Below are 24,508 nucleotides of genomic sequence, written 5' to 3'. Positions count from 1 at the left end.
CCAGTAGTGGTCAAAAAGCTTGGAGCACTGTATGGGAATAAACATATACTGTATTTTTCTGATAATTCTCACAGCTTATTACTATTCACAGATCACCTCCTGAACTAAGAGTAGTTTCTATGAAATCAGCAGTTCTTAGTGTCCAACTAAGTGTTGGGGTTTTTGAGCCCAATTTCTAGCAGTCTCATGTACCTCCTGCTATAATGTCTTGAGGAGCTACTCCATAACAGAATGCAGCATTTCGTAGGAGGCTGTAAGCGTTGTAAGGTCAGGTCCCAAGTGAGAACAGGTGAGCAAGTCAGAGCTCCATCTCATCATTAAAATGTCTGAAGAACTTGAAAGTGCAACTCTGCTATTGAAAGGAAGGAGATTTGCCTACAGTGATCAGAACAGTTATAGTTAAATATAACTCTAACACCTCTTCAGCTCTTTCTGCTGGATTCAGTATGCCTCTAGTCTCATGGTTTGGGAAACCAGATGCTGCAAGGATTGTTACATTTAAATAAACATCTTAATACCTGTAATAATGCTGCAGCTGTGTCATAGATTAGATTAATTAAAATTAGATTAAAACCAGAAAAGATTAATTTTAATAATTTGAGAATAAAGTTCACAGTGTTGTCTCTAAAAGGAATATTACACATGGACTTGGCTAGGGAAAAGGACAGGGAAACAAGCTGAGGACAGCAAATCTGTAGTCATCTCACTATTGCTCGATGCTCCATAGATAACACCTCCCTCTGTAAACCCCTCCACAGTCTCCCTCCACCGAGGCACTGAGCCAGCTGGATAAGCAGGCTGCATTGCTTGGTCACCAGTGTCATAGGTTTTTGGTCAACAGGAAATAGCAAAGAGCTGAATATTTAATATATTCAGGTTCTGCTTGTCTTTTTTTTTTTAACTCACAATGTGCCCTCCACAGGTAAATATGAGCTTTTTCAGAAGTAGGAATGGATGTTGCTGCTGTGCTCAGACCTAAATCAACACAGTGATTTTCCTCCTATGCAAAAGACTCCTCTGCATAGTTGAGCTTCTGCACTGACTTTCAAAATCCACAAGACAACCACCAAGCCAACCACTTTAGCTGCAGCTCAGTGTTTCACCAAGAACTGACAAATAATATATGGTCTTATCCTGTATTACAAATTTTGGTTTTAGTCTGATGACCTCAAAAATTATTTATAATCAATTCTTGCCCTTATATTCTTCTGTATGCACAATTTGAGAATTAAAAAAAAAAAAAAAAAGAAAATACAACATAGGAGGAGTTTATCTTGCTCTTGTTTCTCATTAAAACACTGTGTTTTTACAGAACTACAGACACCAAGCTGTGTGGTGCAGCAGACACGCTGGAGGGAAGGGGTGCCATACAGAGGCACCTTGACAGGCTGGAGAGGTGGGACCAGGACAACCTCATGACCAAATGCAAGGTCCTGCATCAGGGTCGGGGCAATCTCAAGCACCAATATAGGCTGGGCAGTGACTGGCTTGAGAGTAGCCCTGAAGAAAAGGACTTTGGGGTGCTGGTGAATAAGCTCAACACGAGCCACCAGTGTGCACTTGCAGCCTGGAAAGCCAATCACACCCTGGGCTGCATTAAGAGAAGCATAGGTCGAGGGAGGTGATTCTCCCCCTCGACTCTACTCTGGTGAGACCCCACCCGGAGTACTGCAACCACTTCTGGAGCCCCTGTTACAAGAGGGATATGGAGGTGATGGAACATGTCCAGAGAAGGGCCACCAGGATGATCAGAGGGTTGCAGCACCTCTCTTATGAGGACAGACTGAAAGAGTTGGGGCTGTTCAGTCTGGAGAAGAAAAGGCTCCGAGGAGACCTTATTGTGGCCTTCCAGTATCTGAAAGGGGCCTACAAGAAAGCTGGGGAGGGATGTTTTAAGGTGTCAGGTAGTGATAGGACTAGGGGGAATGGAATAAAGACAGAAATGGGTAGATTTGGATTGGATGTTAGGAAGAAATTCTTTGCCATGAGGGTGGTGAGAGCCTGGAACAGGTTGCCCAGGAAGATGGTAGAAGCCCCACCCCTGGAGGTGTGTAAGGCCAGGCTGGATGCGGCTCTGGGCAACCTGATCTAGTGTGAGGTGTCCCTGGCCATGGCAGGGGCGTTGTAACTAGATGATCCTTGAGGTCCCTTCCAACCCTAACAATTCTATGATTCTGTAACTACTTTTGCAAGGTAATTTAGCTCCTGGCAGGCTGTGTAGTAGGGTAGTCTATTGTGGGTTATATCCCAGCCTCTGTATGGCAGAACCTGAACGGTGTCAGCACACCATGGTGAGTTTCAGCATGTGCAAAAAGCTCGTCATGCCTTCTTGCATTACATGTGAGATGGTAACCGTTGCTCCAACAAGAACAACAAAAGATTTAATGCTTAAATATAGCTTTGATGGTCAAAAAAGCAGAAGTGTTAGATATCAGGCTTTGACATCTATTGATGCCAGCAAAATATAGCAGCATATCTCAAAGTCAAAACACCTGCTTAAAAAAAATCTGCCCAAACTCTTGAGTCTCTCATTGTTTATTAATTTTGTGCAGTGTCTTCTAACAAACTCAGTTTTTAGCAGCCATTTCAGTGCATTGCAACAAAAAAGGCACTGGCAAAACCTCCAATAATCAGATTTGTTTACTGTGCCCATAAGAAACTGGTTTCTCTTTCTTCTTTTTCTTTCAGACTTCCCATTTTCCGTTGCAGGGAGATGACCAACGTGAGTGAAAAGCTAATGATGACCAAACAAATGTAACGAATTCAGTTTTAATTTACTACATCAGAGACTGACAGCAAGATTAGAGATACCTTTGGGATCTCTGTTAGTCAAATCATTATTCTATTATCCTGCAGGCTTCCATGATTTACTATGCATAATTGCAGACAACTAGGTCTTTCTAAAGGTTAAGAGCAATACCAATGTGTTGACAACATATTGAATCAGCTCAGGCCTTATTGGCCACTATGAAATTCCAGATGTTTCACTTCCCTTATTACTGCAGTAAGGCATAAATTTTGTGAAATAGTTCTTTAAAGGTAGTGTGTGATGGTTTGAAACTGTCTTTTTAATTTTTCCTTGCAAAGTTCAGAACAGAGAAAGTGAAAGAATGTAAATAAGTCACTATTGGGTGTAAGAAAGCACAATAACGATTGTTCTAAACACTTCCATTGGATAGATAGAAATGTTTAAGAACTATTACCCAAAACAAAGTAGGCATTCTGCACATTCTGCGTTCGGCAGTGGGGGCAGTTGCTGGGCTGTCTGGCTGCTGTTTCTTCTTCTCTTCTGGCTGAAGATAACACACTGACCTTGGCAGCTAAGTTAACAATTTTCTGCTTAACTAACTCTGCTTCTCTGTCCAGGGGGGGCTGGGGGGGAAGCTCCTGGGAGAGGGAGGCCCCTTTGGGAGGGTCCCCTTGCGGGGAAGCAAAGGGAGCTTGGTTGTGCTTTTCTGTTGATTGTATATATTTGTAAATGTTGTGAATTTTGTATATTTGTACATATTCATTGCATTTCATCGTAGATTTTAGACTCTGCTTGTAAATACAGCTTTTCATTTGCTTCCAGACTGAGCTAGCCTGGTTATTGTTGGTGGGGAGGGGGGGAATTTCAGCTCACACCGACACATAGTGGTTAAAGGAAATGAAAGTCAACAGATAAACTGAAAGTTTCTCCAGGACTTCAGTTTTATTACCAGATAGCGGTATTGGAGAGCAAAGCATTTCTTAATGGTGAACATTTACTAATTGCATGGTACTTAAAAGTGAATGCTGAGAAATTCAAAATACCTAAGGATTTCAGACAGTCAATTTTCTAAAAAACTACTGGGTTGTCTGTCGAGGGAAACACGAAAAACTCCACCACAGAGGTTATTGTCCGTGTGACTTCACAGAGTGTTTGTGATGAGAACCAGAAAGAAATTGTAAAAAGATCTGAGGGAGGTATCACTAATACTGTTTATGGAAATGCTGGAAAAGAGTAACTGAAGTTCCAGCTACTAAAAGGACATATTGTTTAGTGTGACACCCTGTAGAAGACAGACTTACTCTGAATTCACCACTGTGAAGCTCAGCTTCCCAATAGACCATTGCGCCAGCGGTGGAGACCGCACCAGGAACCTCAGGGAGTTGTCTGGGGGTTGGCTACCCTCCCTCTGGAAAACAGAACCTTATTTATAATCTGAATTTATCTTTCATTTTTCAGTCACTAGGTCTTTTTGTGCTTCATTCACTAGATTTCAAATGGAAACAATGACCTCCTCCTTCCAAATCTTTCTGAAGCCACTCAGCATGAGTAATGCTCCTCTGCCTCTGCCCATCCTGACAGTCTTCTCACCCCAGATATTTATGGTTCCTCCTATTCATTACTGTGGCCCCCACAGTAGATCTGGTGTAGGTGCTGGTCCTCTGCTGTCATAGAGCTAGCTAACTAAACACATGAGACAAAGCACTGCTGAACAGGACAAAAGCTTTAAACACAAAGACTACATTTCCATTCTCTCTCAGGGCTGTTTCCCCTCCCCTAATGCAGGCTGGTCCTTCACTGCCATCATCAGGCTTTGAAAGAAAATTTTCATCAACCCATCCAAACTAGCCAAGGCAAACATGGTACTGTGGATCCTTCCTGGCATATTTTTTCCTAAATATCTCTGTGTTACCTCTAAGTTAGAGGAGGAAGCTTTCATTCCTCCATGGAGACAGGATCCGGTCTGTCCACAGAGTCCCATGTAATTCTTATTTGTCCTATAGAACAGTTTCTGAGTTACATTTAATATTTATCGACTTAATATTATGGAACCAATTATTCTCTGGGGTTCTATAATTTGGAATGCATCTTACCAAAGCTTTTACCCATGTGTTTCAATTCCCATTTTCTTTGTTTCCTTCCCATTGGTATGAAATTAATCAGAAAGGGATGTACTTCACCATGGGGAAGATTATTTCATGCGTCTTAACAGGACAATAAGAACTACCATTGTCCCAAAAGGAAGGCATGGATGAATCATAGTGGGGATGAGGTGAAGGAAACAATAACTGGCCTGAATGGTAATGTAGGCATGCTGAATAGGATGCAAAAACTAGATTCAGAATGTGAGTTTGTACCTCTCTAGAAAAGTCCAAAAGCATTGCCATATAAAGGGGTTAAACCACACCCAGCCCTCAAAGACAATCCTTTATAGCACCAGCTAGATCTCCAGTAATATGAGGACCTCACTGAGTTACCTTTGGTGTCTGGGTAAAGCATGAAATTAATGCATGTGTTTGCTTAATATCAGCCAAAACTAGGGTGACAAAATCCTCCCTTATATAAAGTTTATGTGACTCTCCAGGGAGAACAGAGTATTTAGACACATTGCACTGAACTCATTTAAACCCAGAACATTGTTATTCTACCTCCTTTTTTACAATAACCTAATGCTTAATGCCTTGGCTCCCCTTTTTCCTGCTGTAGGGTAACAGTGCAGCACTGGAGGCAGACTGACTCATCCATAATAAGCTGAACCTAGTAGGAAGGACAAAAATTGAAGGACTGTGACTTTCTCTGCTAGTAATGCATGAACATTTTCTAGAAAACAAGATCTCAGATCTTGGACCATCTTTATCTTGGCTTCATCCTTCATTTGGAGATGACATTTGCCACTGACTTTGCTTTAGATGGCATCCTTGGCTCTGCAGCAGCAGTTGACTTCCCTACTGGTAGCAGTTTAGTTAATTCATCTAGATTGGTTTCTGAAGGCTTTCTGAGATGTCTGCCAAGATGTCTGGTGGGACACTCAGACTTTCTTCAAGATCTCACACTTAGATATTGCAGTTGTTAATTCCATGCTTCTGACTCAATCTCAATCTGTCTCTTCCTGCAACAGAGCAGAAAAGTTTTTACATTTTTTTATTGATGTAAGTACCAAGGTTACCCTCTGGAGACATGCTTCCACCAGTGAAACCATGCTGCTGTCCTGTAAACTCAATCTGTGTTTTCCAAGTTGCCCTGTCCTATTCTGGAAAATTGTGTGGACAGAGCTTCACAGATTACTCAGTTCCATTCAGCAATCAGGAGCAGAGTACTAAAGGTACAAGACACTGCATTCATGAAAGTTTCATTATGGAAGTTCAGTATCTCTTTTTCCATGTCCATTGGTTTACTAGTCCAGGAGGAGGATTTTTACATGCTGTTCTCTTGTCTAATATAGTCCTAATTCAAGACAACTGTGTCTTGGGACACAGTTCAAGACAGCTGTGTTTGAGCACTTTATTGAACAGGTTTGAAAGCATGACTAAGCTGAGGCCTGTATTGGGATCTTTTTGGCATTAAGTTAAATTGAAAATCTGCACAATGGAGCTCTAATTTTCATCAAAAATAGAAAAATGTATTTTCATTTTACACTTTTGCTGTTCAGAGTGCTTTCAAAATATTAATTAGTTAATCCCACAGTGATTCTGTTATTCAAACCTTTCCTACAATAGCGATAAAAAATTCTGTAAATGTTAATGTGCCTCTGAACTTTGAAAATGTAGAGAATATACTGTAAAAGGGATGTATTCTGTCAAAAAAAGAAAAAAGCTCTATCTGAAGCATAAAGGGTAAAGAATGAAAGATTATGCATAATAACATTGTTCAAAGATATTTAAAGGTCAGACATAAATTTTAAAACTTTCCCTTTCTGGGGAGAAAAGTGTTCCCCCTTTGAAGTGTTGTTATCAAACCATTCTCAGGACTTTCTATGACCCAGCCCTTCCATTTTATCTCATTGTGTTCAATGTCATCTAAGTCTAAAAATGAGTGTTCATTATATTGATTCAGGGTCAGTGAAATCCTTCTGCAACAAGAAAAAGGAAAGCAAACCAAAAGAAACGCTTCATCATTTTCAGATCAAGTTTAGTGTAATCAAAATGCTAATGCGCTACTGGAAGTTGTCTTAATCTTTGCTCTTCAAAGGGATACAGTCTGGAGGAGCCCTATGGTAGTTTTAAGGATGTGCCTTTTAAAAAACTTTTTACAGATCTTGAACAGAAAGTGGTAAATAAATGACTATTAGGGGTAAAAAAGGAAAATAATAAGTTCCAAACAATCCATTGGAGAGATAACGGACTTAAACTAGTTTCACAAAACAATCTCTCTTTTCGCTTCTTCGCTCTGGGAGAGACTAACTCACTTCTGGCTTGACCTTGGCTGCACTGCTTTGTTGTGATTGGTATTAACAAAACAACTTCTCTATTCTTTCTCTTGTCCTTTTTGTGTACAGGGGATAAGAAGCAGGTCAGGGAAGGGAGAAGCTGTTGCAGCTCCCCTGTTTTTTGTGCAGGGGGGTTCTTGTGTTGTTTATAAATTGTAAATATTGTGTATTTTGTACATATTCATTGCAATTCATTGTACATTGTAGTTTTGCTTGTAAATGCAGCTTCATCTGCTTCCAACTGGGCTGGTCTCTGGGGGGAATTTTCAACCCACCACAAACACTGTGAACACATTTGGAGCCAGTGCAGGTACTCAGCAGGATGCTGCTTTGGTCTCACAAAACTGGTCTGTTAGTGACCCCAGAAGAGCACAATACCGATGGGCATTTGCCAGTTGCTGGGGTTTTATCATCAGAAAGGAATTTAACACATCCCAGGTGTTGATAAACAGATGTCACTAAGTCTTTTTTTCACCTGGAAGTATTGGTGCTGGGCAGAACCTCACTCCATACCACAGATTTTGTCTCTTCAGCAGATGAAACCCAGACATGATAGCTGGGCAAAAAAAAAAAAAAAAGAAAGAAAGAAAATGCTGTAACAAAATATTTGAAACTACTAGAGGAACCAACAAAACTAAAACCCGTGTATGTGTAAGATAAGGACTCTTCTCCAAACAAACTGAGAACCCTAGGGAAGCAAGAGGGGTTTCAGAATTTCATTAAGGACTTTGTTTATGGAAGGTACATAATACCCTTTACCATGGGTCTGTGTCAGTCCTTGCAAAGATTTCAGAACATTAAGTCATATTAAAAACAAAACAAAACAAAACAAAAATAGAACAAGAGACAAAGCATTAAGTTAAGCAGTTAGTGAACTTGCTCTGATATACTCTGGTGTAAATCAGGAGTAATCCCACTTAGATGCTGATTTCATCCTGTAATATTCCCAGTAGAATTATAAATTGGGTGAAACTATAACCTATGTAAAACGGAGTGAATCAGTTGTCTCTCTATAACAGGTGCCAAGGTGACTCCTTGTTCCTTGAGCTTTCCTTCCTTCCTGCAAAGCCAAAGTGACCGTATTCAGTTAAAAGCCAGCCAAAAAAAAAACTCTTCCATGCACATCTGCAGATACAGAATCTTAGCACTGAACATTCATAATGATCCTACTCCTTCAAAGAAGGATCAAACACCTGATAGCTTCTAAAAAACAGAATAACAGAAGGTAATGGCAGGGACTGGAAGAAGAAACTGCCCATTGTAAGTGAAAATGAGGTTTGTGACCATATGAAGAACCTGAAAGCGTTCAAGTCCATGGGACCGATGAGATACACCGACAGGTGCTGAGGGAACTGGGACACATGGTTGCTAAACCACTCTCTATCATATTCCAAAAGTCATGGCAGTCCAGGGTGTCACAGTCCAAATGATGGACTCACGGTGGTTCGTTACTGTGATCTCAGAGTGCAAAGAACTCAGGTGCCTCATTCCAGGGGGTTCAATCCAATCATCAGCAAAATTGTATTGTTTTACCCACATGAGGTAGAGAAAAGTGAGGGGAGAAAAGGGAAAAGTAAAGTGAAGAGGGAAAAAGGGAAAGAGATCTATAGCTACCAACAATGCAAGGGTCCAAAGACATCTCCCTGGTCCCAGGTCCAGTCCTGCTGGTCCTTCTTGATCTTAGTAGGGAAAGCTTTCCTTCGATGTCTTCTTCTTGTTACTTCTTAACACACTCACACACATACACACACAGAGAACTCCCCAAAAAATTCACAAAAACTCTCCAACACCCCATTGTTAGAAAGACATCTTTTATAATCAACCTCACACCTGTCGATGAGGTGAACTCCACCTCTCTCTGCCCCTTGTGCCCCCCACAAGTAGGGCTTCCATTTATGCTCAAGGAGGCGTGTCCAAGGCATGGTCTGCCTTGGAGGAGGGTAGCCTCAGGCCACGAAGTGTGCTTTTGTATTATAATGACATTATAATGAGCAAAGTTCACTAAAGTTCGTGGTTCCCTTGGCAACGCAAGGACATCAGTCTTTCTTGACTGTAGTTCTATTTCTCCTTTCCAAAGTGGTATTTGCAAACAGTAGGGTCATCCATCATACTTGGTGGGTGAGGTGGTAGGCCATGACACATGGCCCAGTACAAATCCAGACAGGCCTTAAGGTGTCTAGACAGGTCCTTTCTCTCCCCTCCTTCCTGCCACAATAACAGGCCAAGGTGGGAAGAGGAACAAAGGGGACAGGACCTTGCCTGTCTGGTAAACAAGACGCCTATCTGGGGTCAGAGCACATAAGCTCCCCCAGATACGAACCTCGGTGACAAGGCTTTCCCCCAGAGTGGGAAGCTCTTCTCATGTAAGGCACTCTGTGGACCGAGCTGCAAAAGCCTCCGAGGCTTCCCAGAAAGCTCCTGGACTTTTCATTCCGGGAGAAGCAGCAACCACGCAGCACAGCACCACGCAGTTGGCACCACTTTCGATTTCCTTATTACAGCACATTGTGCTGGTTTGAGGCCACACAGATCCTCTCTTGCCCCAAGAGGGACAAAAGAATGACACTCACAGAAACGGATTGAAGAGTGATGGAAAGTTTAAATGGAAAAGCAACTGATGAAACTACAAAAACTACAAGCATAGTGGCAAAGATATCCCAAAGCATACAGAGTCCCTTACACAACACCCAAAGACCTCCCAACTCTTTCCTTCTCCCCACCTGAGGGTCCACCCAAAACCCCCAGGGCTCTTTCTTCCCCCCACCCCCTCCCACCCCTTTCCAAATTGGTTTCAATTTTTAAAGTTCCAAACCCTCTCAAGCTGATCAAAGTGCCCATATATATACATTCTATAGAGATGGTTCTTCCAGCTGAATACTAGTACCTGTAAATGTCAGCTGTAAATAATTTGTAGCACAGTTTGTCCATAAATAAATTATAAAATTTCTATAAATATCTCTGCCATTCATTTCCTGGCAGGATATACATTTCTTAACAAATACCCACAACTGAATAATTGAACCTGTAAATACACTTTGTAAATAAGTCATGGCAGTATTTGAAGATACCACCACCAGGAAATATTCTATGAAGAGCTGTAAACCTCATTGGTCTCAGCCATCCTCTTTTCTTAAGATTTCTTGTCCTTACTACAAAAGATTTATGTCAAGTAAAAACAGAAGCTTGCCAATGCTGGTTGCTTTACACCAAGGCCAAGTAATTTGTTTCACAGTCTCATTCATATGAGAGCCCAGCTAATCCTTGTCACAGGGGAAGGATGTTGCCTCGGGACTGTAATAAAATGTATATTTTTATATATTTTATAATTAATCCAGCTGGCAGCCAGTCACTAGTGGTGTCCCCAGGGATCAATGCTGGGCCAAATCCTGTTCAATATCTCTATTGATGATCTGGATGAGGGGATTGAGTCCACTAGTAAGTTTGCAGATGACACCAAGTTGGGAGCAGGTGTTGATCTGCTAGAGGGTAGAAGGGCCCTGCAGAGGGAGAGCTAGGGTTATTTAGCCTAGAGAAGAGGAGGCTCAGGGGTGACCTTATTGCTCTCTACAACTACCTGAAAGGAGGTACTAGACAGGTGGGGGTTGGTCTCTTCTCCCAGGCAACCAGCAACAGAACAAGAGGACACAGTCTCAAGCTGTGCCAGGGGAAGTTTAGGCTCGAGGTGAGGAGAAAGTTCTTCACAGAAAGAGTGATCTACCATTGGAATGTGCTGCCCAGGGAGGTGGTGGAGTCACTGTCCCTGGAGGTGTTCAAAAAAGGATTGGACGTGGCACTTGAAGCCATGGTTTAGTTGGTCATGAGGTTCTGGGTGATAGGTTGGACTTGATGATCTCTGAGGTCTTTTCCAACCTTGTTGATTCCATGATTCTATGATTCTATGATTCTACTTCCCAGCTACTGTGTTCATCCCTCCCTTGGGGCTCTTCAGCATGGAGGAGGGACAGGGGCAGCAACTGTTAAAGATTTTTCTGCCCCAGTTGGTCCACAGTCCTGCACTGGCTCAGAAGGAGTGCGAGCACAACTGATAGATGTTAACTCTTAAAACTGATCCAAGTTGTTCCAGAAACAAAATGGCCCCCATGGTCTCAGATACAGCTAGGAATGCCCATTTGCTTCAACTGACACCAGTCTCAGTCCCATCATGTGGACAGACCTGATACTCAGCTGATAAGTGCACCCTGTGGATGGCTTTGAGGGTTTTACAACCAGTTTAAGAGAACTGAATGAACAGCTTATATATGGTTTCAATCACAGAATGTTAGGCTGGAAGGGACCTCTGGAGACGACCTAGTCCAATCCCACTGCTTACACAGATATGCCTACATCAAGTTGCAAAAGTTTTGAAAGTCTCCAGAGAAGGAGGTTCCACAAACTTTCAGGGTAGCCTGCTCTCTAACCCTTGAAGGGAACAAGTTCAAGTGAGCCCCATTCTCATGACCTCCACCTTTTTATTTATATGCATTTCTGATGATCTCCTTTCAGTCTTCTCTTCTCCAGGCTAAAGAGCTCCAAGTCTTTCAGACTCTCATACTAAGAGAGGTGCTTCAGACCCCTAATCATCTTTGTAGCTCTTCATTGGACTCTTTGCACTGGTTTCTTGTGCCTCTCAAACTGGAGCCCAGAACTAGATGCAATACTCCAGATGTGACCCCACCAGGGCAGAGCAGAAGAGAAAGAGAACCTCCCTCAACCTGCTGGCCACATTCTTCTTAATGCATTCCAGAATACTGTTTGCCCTTTTGGCCACAAGAGCACATTGCTGGCTCATGGTGCACTTGTTGTCCACAAGCATGCCCAGGTCTTTCTCTATAGAGATACTTTCCAGCAGGCCAACCCCTAACCTGTACTAGTTCATGGGTTATTCCTCCTTAGGTGCATGACTCTTTACTTGCCCCTGTATTGCAGCACAGTCTACTGGTGTCTCCAGCCACTCCTCCCAGTTTTGTAATGTCAGCAAACCTGCTGAGAGTACGCTCTGTTCCTTCATCCAGGCTGTCAATGAATATGTTGAAAAAGACTGGACCCAGAACTGAACGCTAAGGAACCCCACTAGTCACAGGCCTCTAGCTAGACCCTGTACAAGCCTCTCTGCTCTGTCATTCAGTCAGTTCTCCATTCACCTCACTATCCACTAATCTAACCAACACTTCCTGACTTTACTTGTGAGGATGTGGCAGTGTCAAAAGCCTTGCTGAAGTTGAGGTACACAACATCCACTGCTCTCTGCTCTACCTAGAATGCTATCAGAATGGTCAAGCATGATTTCTCCTTCATGAATCCACACTGACTATTTCTGATAATCTTTTCCTCTACATGCTTAGAGATGATCCACAGAATGAGCTGGTTCCATTACCTTTCAGGGGTGGAGGTAAGACTGACTGGTCTGTAGTTTCCTGAGTCCTCCTTATTACCCTTTTTGAAGATGCAAGTGACGTTGACTTTCCTTCAGTCCTCAGGTGCCTCCCCTGTTCTCCAAAACCTTTCAAAAATGATGGAGAGTGGATTAACAATAACCTTAGCCAGCTCTTTCAGCACTTGTGGGTGCATTCCATTGGGGCCCATGGATTTGTGGTTGTCCAGCTTACATAGGTAAGAAATAATCTCCTTCTGCTTTTGATTTAACTTCCTGAGGAAATATTTACAGCTGGTGACCAATGGAAGTTATTTTCTTAGGAAAAAAAGAGGATTTTCTCTTAATAAGCTCACTGAAATCCTGCTGTGGCAAATTCCTGGAGATACAGGGACAAGGGAACACAGATTGCTCCAGAAGACAGACTGCAGAAGAGCAGTGGTTAATGGATTGTACTCAGTGTGGTGGCCAAGAACAAGGGGAATAACACTGTCCTAGTAGCTGCCTTGATTCGGATCACAGTATCACAGTATATCAGAGGTTGAAAGGGACCTCAAGAGAGCATTGGGTCCAACCCTCCTGCCAGAGCAGGATCACTTAAGGTAGTTTGCACAGGAATGCATCCAGGTGGGTTTTGAAAGGCTCCAGAGAAGGAGACTCCACAACCCCCTGGGGAGCCTGTTCCAGTACTCTGTCACCCTCACTGTGAAGAAGTTTCTCCTCATGTTGAGCTGAAATCTTCTGTGTTGAAGTTTGAAGCCATTATTTGTTGTCTTATCACTGTGAACCACCAAAAAGAGCCTGGTCCCCTCCACCTGACACCCACCCCTCAGATATTTATACACATCAATGACCTAAGGAGTGGAGACAGAATGCCTTCCTGAGCAAGTTGCAAGCACCACCAAAATTGGAGTGCAGTTAGGACCGAGTATCATGCTACAAAGAAGGCTCTCCCTACTCAAACTCCAATGAACTCCCAGGGCTACCCAGGAAGGTGGTGGGGTCAGCATCCCTGGAGGTGTTTAAGAAAAGATTGGATGAGGCACTTAGTGCCATGGTCTAGTTGATTAGATAGGGTTGGGTGATAGGTTGGACTTGATGATTTTGGAGGTCTTTTCTAACCTGGTTGATTCTGTTATTCTGTGATTCTGTTGCTTCCTTTGTTTTGAATTTTCAGGAATTGATGCCCTGAAGGAAGAAACGCTGCCTCCTGAAACTGCTTGAATGTTTCCCATACAGCCCTTCAGCTCCCTAGGACATGAGCTTCTTTTGCCCTGAGGTCTTTACTCCTTCTTTGGGGTTGGGGTTAGGGGAGGGAGTTGGTTTGTTAGGGTTTTTTTTCCTTTCTTACTCCATCCTCTCCTTTTTCCTTGCTTTCTATTGCATTGCATGTTTTGATGATTTATGCATGGTGAGATGCCAGATGCTTCTGGGAATTCCTGTTGCAATTCAGATGCCTGGAGGAAAATGTCTTGTAGGAAGTTACTGAAGATACTGATAAAATCACTGTAACGTGTTATTTTGTTTTCAAACGCTAATCATCTCTGGTCGTCTTGGAAGCATTCTCCTGATGAAGAAGGCATATCTACTGCTTGGGCTACTTTTCAGTTGAATATGCACTCTGTTTTTTTCCTTTTTGGAGATTCAGGGACTCAAGAGGTGTGGGGAGAACAATCACCAGTGAAAAAAAGTTGAGAACTTCAGCCTTCTCCATGTCAGTTGTTACCAGATCCCCTATCTTAATTTATCAGAATTAATGCTACTTCTTTTGTCTTCCTTCTCTGACTAATGTACCTGAAGCAGCCATTATTACTCTTCATTTCCCTTGCTGCATTTAGCTCCAGCTGTGCCATAGCTTTCCAGATAATTTGTCTTTCTTTTTTACAGCCTTTGTAAAAAAAGCCACTATGACAGCCTTTGCATGTCCATTGCCTCTCTGTTTGCATAAGGATTCCAGGCAGCTCCAGAAAAATGGGGAGGAGGAAGAACAGGAAGCTCCTCTGTGCAAAGATGGCCAAAGAGCTGGGTTTTAATTCAACTAGTTCAGGAACTTGCAGCAACCGTACAGCCTGTAGGACTCCCCAGGAGCTCCCTTGAACAAGGTGTTAAAATCCTCGTGTGGAATGGAATGGAAAGGAACAGAACGGAATAGATTAGACTAGACTAGACTAGACTAGAATGAATAGGAGTTAGAAGGGACTTTTCAAGGTCATTCAGTCCAATGCCCCTGCAGTAAGCAGGGACATCCCAAACTAGATCAGGTTGCTCAGAGCCCCATCAAGCCTGATCTTGAATAAATGTCCCCACGGATGGGGCCTCTACCCTCTCATTGGGCAACCTGTTCCAGTATTCCATCACCCTCATAGTAAAGAATTCTTCCCAATGTCCAATCTAAGCCTACACTTCTCTAGTTTAAAACCATTGTCCCTCATCATACTATTACATGCCTTCCTTGTAAACAGTCCCTCCCCCTTGCGTTGAGGGCTCCAGAGCAGAACACAATACTCCAAGTGAGGTCTGACCACATCAGAGCAGAGTGGCAGAATCACCTGTTTTGATCTGGTGGCCATGCTTCTTTTGCTGCAGTCCACGATGTGATTTGCCTTTTGGGCTGCAAGTGTACATCATTGGAACATGTCCAGCTTCTCATCCACCAGTACCCCCAAGTTCTTCTCTGCAGGGCTGCTTCTCTACCACACCAGCCTGTACTGATATTGAAGATTGTCCTGACCCAAGTGCAGGACCTTTCACTTTGCCTTGTTGAACCTCGTGTGGTTCCTCTGGGCCCACTTCTGGGGATGACATCCCATCAACCACTTCCCTGGCCATCCTGTTCCAGTGCTTGACAATTCTTTTCAGTAAAAAAATTTTTCCAAATATCCAAACCTAAACCTCCCCTTGAGCAACTTCAAGCTCTTTCATCTTACCCTGTCATTTGCTACAAGGGAGAGCAGTTTGACACCTACCTTGCTACAGCTTCCTTTCAAGTAGTTGTAGAGACCAAGAAGGTCTCCTCTGAGCCTCCTCCTCTCCAGAGTAAACAATCTCAGTTCCTTCAGACACTCCTCGTAAGACTTGTGTTCTGGACCTTTCACCAGTTTTGTTGCCCTTAGCTGGACCTGTTCCAGGACCTCAACATCCTCCTTGTAATGAGTGGCCCAACACTGAACACCCATAAGTCTTTTTCTGATGGGTAAGTTCCCAGTCACTCTTCTCCAGGCTTGCAGCATTTCTTGGGGTTGTTGTGACCCAAGTGCAGCACCTGGCACTTTGCCTTGTTGAACTTCGTAACTAGCCTTGGTCCACTAGTCCAGCCTGTCCAGATCCCTCTGCAGTCTTCCTACCCTCAAGCAGACCAACACTCCTTACCTACTGATTGCCATTGAAGGAGTTGGGGCTGGTTAGTTTGGAAAAGAGGAGGCTGAGGGGAGACCTCATGGCTCTCCATAACTACCTGAAAGGACATAGTAGAAAGGTTGGTGTTGGTCTCTTCTCACAGGTTATTAGTGATAGAACAAGAGGGAATGGCCTCAAGCTGCAGCAGGGCAGGTTTAGACTGGACAGTAGGAAGAATGTTTTCCCAGCAGGAATGGTCAGGCATTGGAATGTGCTGCCTGGGGAGGTGGTGGAGTCACCAACCCTGGATGTGTTTCAAAGTGTTTTGGATGTGGTGCGTGAGGGTATGAATTAGGGGTGAGTCTTGTAGAGTAAGGGTTCTGGGTTGGACTTAGAGATCCTGAGGGTCTTTTCCAACTTGAATGTTTCTGTGATTCTGTGATTCTGTGATCTGTAAACTTAGTGAGAGTGCATTTTATCCCCTTATCCAGATCATTGAAAAAGATATTAAAGAGAACTTGCCCCAGTACTGTGCTCTGAGGAATACTACTTGTGACCAGCTGCCAAAGAAAGATACAGCACAGAGCAGTCTGATTTTCTGTCACACATGTATGTCCTGGTAGGGAGAACAATGTGATGCAGAGCTGGAGATAGTATCATCTTTGCTTTCGAAATTAGGATCTATAGGAAGTTATTCTCAAATTTCACTTGGTCACTTGGAAAATACTGACCAGTGTTCAATACATGGAGAAAGGAGACTTCTCTACGTTATTGCTTTAAATCTCACTATCCTCAGGGTTTGCAGTGCAGAATACCTTACTCATGTGGTTCCCAGAGAGGATGCTCCTAGAATATACAACAACTAAGAAGTCCAAATGACAGCAACTGGGATTGGATCCTCTCAATCCAATCATTTACAGCCTTGCAGGTGTCTGTAAGCCTCTGCAACAAAGCCCTAAAAGGTACAGCTGACAGAGTGCAGCTGGCAGCATAGTTTGCACCATGCATTCATAGATTCCAGGGGAAAATCAAGGGGACAATTCAAACACAACAAAGTGATCACTCTATGGTCATGCTGGATAAGTGTATGCATTGCAGCTGGCCATTACAGGTCAAAGCAGCCTGTGATGCTGTGCCAGCAGATTAAAGCAGACATCATCCAAATTACCTCAGGAGGCCATGTTACAGCCCAACATTCTGTGCTGAGCCCTTTGCTAATGAGTAATCTGGCTTTGATGACTGCTTAGACTTAACTACTTGTTAAAATTGCAGGTTTAGCATTCAGATTTCCAAGAATGTAATTCGGGGCTGTGGTTCCCTGTGTTCTCTATTAGTCTTGCAACATTTTATGTTCTTAACATTGCACAGATGTGGGACCAAGATTATGCCATGTTCCTTTGTCTGGCTTGATTCATAACCACTCTTAGATGGGTACAAGTGCCACGGTGTTCCCTCTGCCCATCAGTGCAAAGAGACAGTATGTGTATGTGTGCACCAAATTCTGCTGGCATGGAGCAGAGTGAGTCAGTGACCTTTGAGGTTTTCTCTGAATGTGTCAGCTATCATCGTTATGGATGGACATACACTTAAGTCCTGATCTCATTAAGATCCATCCAAGGGAGAAGATGTGATAGCAACCCGCAGGTGATGATCACACAGGTAATGATGGAGGCAGAATTGCCTATTGTTATGGCTTCTTCAGAACTTTTGCAAGAATAAGCAGATAAATAATAGCAAAATTCTGTTTCCTAGGGAGCCCAGCTGTTCAGCAAACTCATTCCTCTTTACAAGGCCATCAGCAGCTCCCTGTGTGATCATTTTTGCTGAGGAACTGCCATCACTCTTAAGAGTGCTTTCTGTCTTCTTTATTTGCAGCTCTTTATCCGTTTCTACAAGACACAGTGACCACACCTGTGAAGACTGGTTGCAGTCTGATTGCAAGCTGGCCAGTTTACAATCTGTTTATCTGGTCCTGTGAAGCGTTTTCATAATGGATTGTACGGCTGCTGAATGATTTTCTTATTCCTCATAGAATCATAGAATTGTTTGGGTCAGAAGGAACCTGTAGAGATAACCTAGTCCAACCCCCTGCAGTAAGCAGGGACATCTTCAACTAGATCATGTTGCTCAGAGTCCTGTCCAGCCTGACCTGGAATGTTACCAAGGATGGGGCATTTACCATCCCTTTTGGCAGCCTGGGCAACCTGAATCTAGGCTGTCTGTGTTCAGTCTTTTACACCACATGGATTTTTTCAGACTGTGAAACTACAAGCATATTGGAAAGATTTTATACAATGGCAGACAAACAATAGCCTGGACATTCCCTAACAGACAACAAGTTGCATCCCTGTGCTTAGCACCAGCAACTGCTAAGAGCGGAATATCTTCTTTTAGAAAACAGAGTGAAACATAACCACACACCAGTCATCTCTCTGTGACAAATGACATGAGATGAACAGACTTCTGCAGGTGAGTTGCAGATTGGAGAAGTATGTGAGCATGTGAAATCCAGGCTAAGCCATGCAGCCAATATTAAAGTGCATTGCAAACTTTAGTTTGGGATGTGTTCCTAAAAGGTCAATGAGCTAGCTTCACATCAAAAAAAGACTGTATGCAGCTCACACTTTGGTCGCATATTTAAATGTTTGCATTGACTGCAAGTAGAAAGTTACTGACAGAAATTTTGGTGGACTTATTAGAAGAAACCATTTTCTACAGTGTTCAACCATTGTCACATCAGAATTTGTAGTAGGCCATTCTGGTGGACTAAGGCATCTGTTGTCTGTACTGATGATTTTCTATGAGTAAAAAGGCAGTGGCTAATCAAAATGCAGAAGGTCAATGTGAATGGCAATAGAGAATGCATTAATATGCTGTTGATTTACCATCTTTTTACATCTTATTGTTTTGTTTTTCCAAAATGGCTTTCTATGAATAGACAGCTCTGCAGCAATGTTTTAATGCTTTAACAGTACACAACTGTAAAGGACACTTCAACCAGTACACCAATGAGACAAATAGGATCTGTGTCTCTGAAAGCTGAGATGTACAACCTTGGCTAAACAGTACAAGAAATCAACAAAATTTGTTTATAGTTGCTATACCTCTACTGAAATCTATCTCGACTGGTTATTAAAATGATCTCCACCTCTGTCATATTTGCTGGAGGACGACTTGCTCCAAAGTTTACCAGGAGGGTATATCAGGAAATCATTTGACTCACTGCATATTGCTGGATAGCATAATGAGCACGGACTGTCAAAGGTTTGGGAAAGTTTCCAGTCTCTGAAAGTATACAATTGCTGCTAATACATGTTTTCACCTGTGTGTTCCAAAGGTGGGCAGTATCAGAGGCCTATCATTATTTCCCCACTCCTATGGATTTGGTTGCCTGGGTTCAAAGCCTGCCCTGATACACTGTGGCTGTGTAACCTCAGATCAGACTTGTAGAAGAGCTGTAAGATGCCTCTTCACTCAGGACCTGTATTAATGAACTTGCTCCTTTTCTAAGTTTTGTGACATGGGTGCCTGTACTCAACGCTTCTCACCCCAGCTTGGTGACTCGACTTCCTGCTCATGTAGATTCGTCACTGTAAATTTGTCTGCCAGTCACAGGGCTTGTGCCTGACCTTGGTTAGTGAAAGGGAACCTGCCCTGCTCTCCTTATTTGTGTACCACGGGACACTGCACCTTGCAAGTGAGATGGCTGCCCTGCTGCCCTGGCTGTGACCCTAAGCTCCTGACTCATCTTCTTCCATGGAGCTGCCCACTTCTCTTTCTCTCTGACAAGCACATGGTCAAAACAATTTCAAATTCTGCAGAGGATTTTTGATCTCAAGTACACAAGGCATTGAGAAATTAGCATTTTTGTTGTCCTTAACTTTTCTGTTTTAAAACTGAAAAATGAGCATTACAGTGGGGTGCAGTTAGCATATTTGACATCCAAAGCTTTTTATCAGTTTGATGCCAACATTTGCATTTAATCATTCCTATATACCCAAACTGCTAAAGTTTGAAGTTAATATTGCAGTCGTGGAAATACAGCTAGTTACTTGTTTCCTAGATTTTCTACCTGCTGGCTGCACACAAAGTCCTTTTAAAGCCTACACCTCTCTGTTGGCATTTAAGCTCGTTATTTTGGGACCTGCCGATTTAAGACATGTCCAAATCACACTATCCAAAGGTTTCCTGGCACTGAAGTGACATCAAGACAGTCAAGGCTGCTACTGTGTGGGTGTTCCTCAGAGGGATGGCACTTCTGAACAGTTTTGACAAGTCATTGAAAGCCAGCTGTTGAAGAGCACAATTCATCATTGGGAGGTCAAACTTATTTAGCATTTTCGAAACTTACTGTTTGCCACATTCAATATTTCAAGAGGTTTTTTGTGATACTTTCCTGAACTGGAGCTGGTGTAAATGTCTGCTGACATTTTGTGGATAGGCTTAATCCACATTTTGGAAGGTAAATACGCCCAGTCTTTTTCTGTTACTACTGATCTTACATGCACATAGCAATGTGGTAACTCTAACGCAAACATCAGCTACAAATTTTTTTCAGAGGTAGGACGTAGCTATTGCCCTAAATGTGTTATTTCTGAGTAAAGTGATTTCAGAAGTAGGGTTTAAATATTTAATGAGTAAAAATGAATAATAAACATCTATGCCAAAACACAGAATGTATGTCTTTATATAAAGGTTTTTTAAAGACCTGAACTGCTAGAGGAATATACATTGCTTTTCTAAGCAAACAATAAAATTAAATTTGAAGGCAGAAGAAAAATAAATTATATTTGACTGACAGAAGATGCTAAACATCAAGGTTACCTAAACTTCTTGTCTCATATAAGGATGCCTATTAGAGGCTCCCAGTGATCACAAGAAAGCCCAACACTATTCAATGTTTGGTTTAAATCCATAATCTCAGAGGAGGTATCAAATATCTACTGGTGACAATATGCATATAAGGAATGGTGAAGTTTGATGTGAGTAATGAAATCATACAGACCAATGGGATCACAGAATCATGGAATGTTAGGGATTGGAAGGGAACTCAAGAAATCATCTGGACCAACCTCCCTGCCAAAGCAGAATCATTTTGGGCAGGCCACAGAGAAGGAGAATCCACAATCTCTCTGAGCAAACTACTTCATTCACACATTCCAGCACTGATCTGCAGATCTCTACTACTGTGCACTTCAGATTGTGATATTTCAAGTTAAGCAATGAAAATCTTTTGACATGGCAAAGTGCAAGGCCAATTGTCTGGAAGACAACCTATCCTACTATTGAAAATTGAGGCAAAGAAGGCATTAAGTACCTCTGCCTTTTCCTCATCTTTTGTCCATGTCCACTAATGAGTGGAGGTTGTCCTTGCCCCTCCTTTTGCCATTAATACATTTATAAAAACATTTCTTATTGTTCTTCACAGCAGTGGCCAGTCTAAGTTCTACATGGGCTTTTGCCTCTCTAATTTTTTTCCTGCATTTGATGTTGTCAGCTGAACATTTCATTTATCTTCAAATGAAGACTCTGATGTCTTTTGGAGAAATATACTATAGCTAAATATGTCATGCTTTACTCAAATGCAAGTTAGCCTACTCAAGATGAAGGTAAGTGGATAAAATTAAAGGAAGCAACCTGAGATTTAGAGGAGTTTAATTATCTTCTGCACTTTATTGAAAACTGTCAGAATGAGTTGAAATCTCTGAATTTAATGTTTAGTGATACTTGTAATTTTTTTTCAAATACAAGCAGCCTAAAGCATCAAGCCTAGCACCTTCTCATACAGATTTTATAGCAGCATTTGGTTACTTCAGCCCTTCACACATTTAACAGCAAAACCTAGATAGAAGGGAGAAGCTGGTCTTTTGAGTCCCTGAATTGGGGTGCACATGATGGTTCTACCATGGGGGTGACCCTGACATGCGATTCATAATCCTCTATTTTTCCACCAACTTCTTGGTTTTGCAGAAAATAAGCCTTAGTGTGCTGAGCAATGGGAGAGAGAATATGCTTCAGAGATCCTCAGTCTAGGCAACCAGAGAATCAGTATTGTATGTACCACAATCCTTACTGGTATATAACTCTGAAGAGTGACTACAATTGGCAATGTATGCACAATCTTCAGTTACTTCACTGCGTACATAACTCAGTTGTGTGCTTATCCTTTGAGTAATAACGAAACCACAAGCTCTTCCACTGGTATCACTGTTCTCTCTGACAGTTCATCTTAAAACACGATTTGTGTTTTATCTATACTCTAACATATGTCTGGAGAACATAGTTCACCCACCTCAAGTCTGTGCTGGAAATTGCCTTCCACTTTGCCACGTCCAAGGACTTTCATTGCTTAACTTGAAAGATCACAATCTGAAGTGCACAGTAGTAGAGATCTGCAGATCAGCGCTGGAATGTGTGAATAACATTGCCTTCATCTTTGCTCTGTGACTGCTATTTAAATAAAGAAATGGTTGAACTCTTTCTCTTGCCTTCCTTTCCCTTGAACTGGAAAGTGCACATCCTACTGGAGTAGGATGTGAGATGCATTTTCCATATGAATGAAGGGCTGGAGATAACTTACCATGGTTTGGACCCTTGAAGAGATGATTTGACAGATTTGACTGAACCGTGAATAAATTATAGTTTAAAACCTGATATCTGCTGATAATCAAAAGAGTATTAGGAATCTGTACTGTGTACATTGTCACATAAACTTGTAAATGCTATGCCACTGTGGTCCAGATACTTCTGCACAAGGGCAATGACTTCTGCCCAGTAATTCTTTCACCAGTGGCTTTTCAGTTTGGAAGCAGACAAGAATTTTGCTATACTCAAGTCAAGCTTTATTTCAGATTCACTTTAAAACGTCACTTTTCCTGGCTTATCTCTTCTATACGGGTCCACACTGTGAAACTCACAGTGGTATGAAATACACTGCCAGGAGGATCTCCATTTGAGAGAATGTTGAACCCGGTGACAGCCTCTGTGCACCTTGCAGCAGGGTAAGGACTGGGACACTATTTCTCACCAGATGATGATTACAACTTTAAGCCTATGTTGTCCAAGGATAATTGATTCAGATTGCTGTTTTGAATAATTTTCATGGTCCACTGACTTAATTTGAACAGTACAAACATGCTTGTACTTAGTTACATGATGAAAATAAGTGTGGTTTTGCTGGGATTTTGCTACACACCCAAGAAAATCAGACACTCCAATCACATTTTAATTGAAAAATGGATGGTTATCTGCCAGACTCAATGTGAAAAGCCCTGTCTAAACGTGCCTTACTGGTGTTGTCATATTAGATATTTTTTTTTCCTGCAAGGAAAACAAATTGCTTGTTTCTTTATGGAAAGTTACTGTACCAAAGTACACAGAACACCACTGAATGCAGGTATAACCTAGCCAGCTTCACTGTATTATTGAATTGTTCATCTATGCATAAATTTGTTGACTGGACTGCAGTAGTTTTAGAATATCTACCCACCTTGTGTCTGCTTACTATATTGTAGAGGCTACCTTTTTACATTTCATATGTGTTTTTCTGGAGTTGGTAGCATTCTGATAAATTTGTAGTTGATATTCTAAGAGAGCAATTTGCATTAGCTGAGCAGAACAGTCTTGCATTGCTCGCATGAGCACCTGACATTTTCAGTGAAAAATATACTTCTGCACATCCAAGCACTGCTTCCAAGAGCACTCAGGGCTGACGGTGCTGATATGTCAAGGTGTTTCACTAAGAGAAGTTTCCCATTTCGAGCACTGGAATTAAAGCAGAAATAGACAAGAAGAAATCTAAGTTTGTCATGCTGGAATTGGGCTCTAGATGATTACAGTGATTCCTCTTTAACATTAAAGGAAAATTTGTGAGCATCTCTGTGAAATATTATTTTTATATTATATTGATTATATTATTTTTATATTATATTGATTGATAATATGAATGTATTAATATAAACACAATTATATAAATGTATTAAGAAATTACTTATTAATACATTTATCATAGAATCATAGAAGCAGTCAGGGTTGGAAGGGACCACAAGGATCATCTAGTTCCAACCCCCCTGCCATGGGCAGGGACACCTCACACTAGATTTTTACATTTATATGTGTTTATACAAGCCTGAGACAAAAAATTGGAAGCCAGAAAACACTATTAAAAAAAAAAATCTTTTTGAAAGCATTAAAGCAAAGTGTCATTGCTGAAATGCTTTATTTGCAACTTTCAAACAAAAAGTGTTTTTTTAAAGAAAATCCAAAATTTGTTTCAAAACTGAATTATGTCAAAATCGACTACACCTTTTGGTCTCACTGAAGTGGCACTTTCCAACAGAGAACTGCTTAACCAGAAAACCCCTTGACAGCCCCTGGCCTTGAAGAAGAGCTGGAGATACCTGCATGATTCTGGCCCTGCCTGGGCAGCACATCAGGATGCCCATTGCTGGGTGTGTCAGGCAATCTGCCTTCTTGCTGCAGCATGTTTGCAGAGAGTCTACTGAGCTTAGTATCAGCTGTGCCTTTAATGAAACACCCTCTTGCTTATTTTTGTGGTCTGCTTCTCCTAACTTGCTACTCCCCAGGTCCCTTAACATATAATTGTGTTCAGGGAACTGAGGCAACC

Source organism: Indicator indicator, chromosome 1 (genome assembly GCF_027791375.1).
Source record: "Indicator indicator isolate 239-I01 chromosome 1, UM_Iind_1.1, whole genome shotgun sequence".
NCBI lineage: Eukaryota > Metazoa > Chordata > Aves > Piciformes > Indicatoridae > Indicator > Indicator indicator.
Note: the sequence above shows the minus strand (reverse complement) of the source record.